This window comes from Bos javanicus, chromosome 11 (assembly GCF_032452875.1).
Source record: "Bos javanicus breed banteng chromosome 11, ARS-OSU_banteng_1.0, whole genome shotgun sequence".
Lineage (NCBI taxonomy): Eukaryota > Metazoa > Chordata > Mammalia > Artiodactyla > Bovidae > Bos > Bos javanicus.
In genome coordinates, this window is record NC_083878.1 from 27448820 (window position 1) to 27450298 (window position 1479).

The 1479-nt window shown below is 46.7% G+C and overlaps 1 non-coding gene across 1 annotated transcript; it reads left to right on the forward strand.

The window, feature by feature from the left end:
- Window positions 1-1137: 1137 nt before the first annotated feature.
- On the forward strand, window positions 1138-1209 carry TRNAW-CCA (transfer RNA tryptophan (anticodon CCA)). Its single transcript has one exon. It is a non-coding gene; the product is annotated as a tRNA-Trp (tRNA).
- Window positions 1210-1479: the final 270 nt, after the last annotated feature.

The following is a 1479-nucleotide window of genomic DNA, read 5'->3' on the forward strand; positions in this document are numbered from 1 at the left end:
AGTTATTGAGCCTTTTTCTAACGATCAATTTCTATGATTTTTTCCTAATTATCCATTTATACTGTGGAAAAGTATGACAAAAAAAATCAATATCACTCATCATACTGCTTTGACAAAGATGGTGCTGTAAAACTGTTGCTGTATTTTCTTACAGCCTTATGCCTCTGTCAGTCTGTCTCTCTTTATGTATATCCGTGATTTGACTTGAACAGCCAATAACCTAGCTCTTCTCAGCAATCATTTCAGCTTGTAGGCACACCACGAGCCCCCCTCGCTGTTAATGTGGCTTCGTCTAAACCTCCCGCTTTAGTGTGACCTTCAGAAATCGCTCAGTCTGGATGGGGCCCCTTGTCGTGTAATATCCACACAGGGAAATGCCTGGAGAGCTTTTTCAGGCAACAACAGAAATGCTCGGATATTTTTAAAATGTCATCTGCGCTCTGTAAGTCGTAACTCAAATCCTCCCTGGTGGCTGCAGCTTGAACCCCAGGGCTGCAAGGGAGACAGGACGTGTGGCTCGGTCCCAGTCTGAAGGCCTCAGCTATCAACAAGGAATTCCCTCAGAGGAGATCCCAGGCTTTTTTCAGGCAGGAGCCAAGAAATTGAATCATATGATGACAATAGATAATTTTTAAAAAATGAAGCACCTCCAGAAGGATAAAATGCTAGGGACTGCATCCACAGGCGGTAACTTGTCCCACTCTGCCTGATGTTGGGGCCTAGAGATTGGGGACATGGACAAAATTTTAACTGAGTAGAGACACTAACTGATGCGAAGAGCCTGATGCAAAGAGCCGACTCATTAGAAAAGACCCTGATGCTGCAAAAGATTGAAGGCAGGAGGGGAAGGGGACAACAGAGGACCAGATGGTTGGATGGCCTCACTGACTCAATGGAGATGAGCTTGAGCAAGCTCCAGGAGATGGTGAAGGACAGGGAAGCCTGGTGTTTTGCAGTCCATGGGGTCACAAAGAGTCGGACAAGACTGAGCAACTGAACAACAACAATAATGACACTAAATTTCCTTGAAGCCAATTTAATCTTGAATTGTTTAGGCAGAGCAACGTTGAGCATCCTATGACTCTTTGAACTTGGGCACATTTGACCAGACTTTTAGAGGGCTTCCCTTGTGGCTCTTCCCTGGTGGCTCAGAGGTTAAAGCATCTGCCTCCAATGCGGGAGACCCGGGTTCGATCCCTGGGTTGGGAAGATCCCCTGGAGAAGGAGATGGCAACCCACTCCAGTATTTTCCTGGAGAATCCCATGGACTGAGAAGCCTGGTAGGCTACAGTCCACAGGGTCACAAAGAGTCGGACACGACTGAATGACTTCACTTTCACTTTCACTTGTGGCTCAGATGGTAAAGAATCTGCCTGCGATGCGGGAGACCCAGGTTTGATTCCTGGGTCAGGAAGATCCCTTGGAGAAGGAAATGACAATCCAGTCCAGTATTCTTGCCTAGAGAATACCACGGACAGA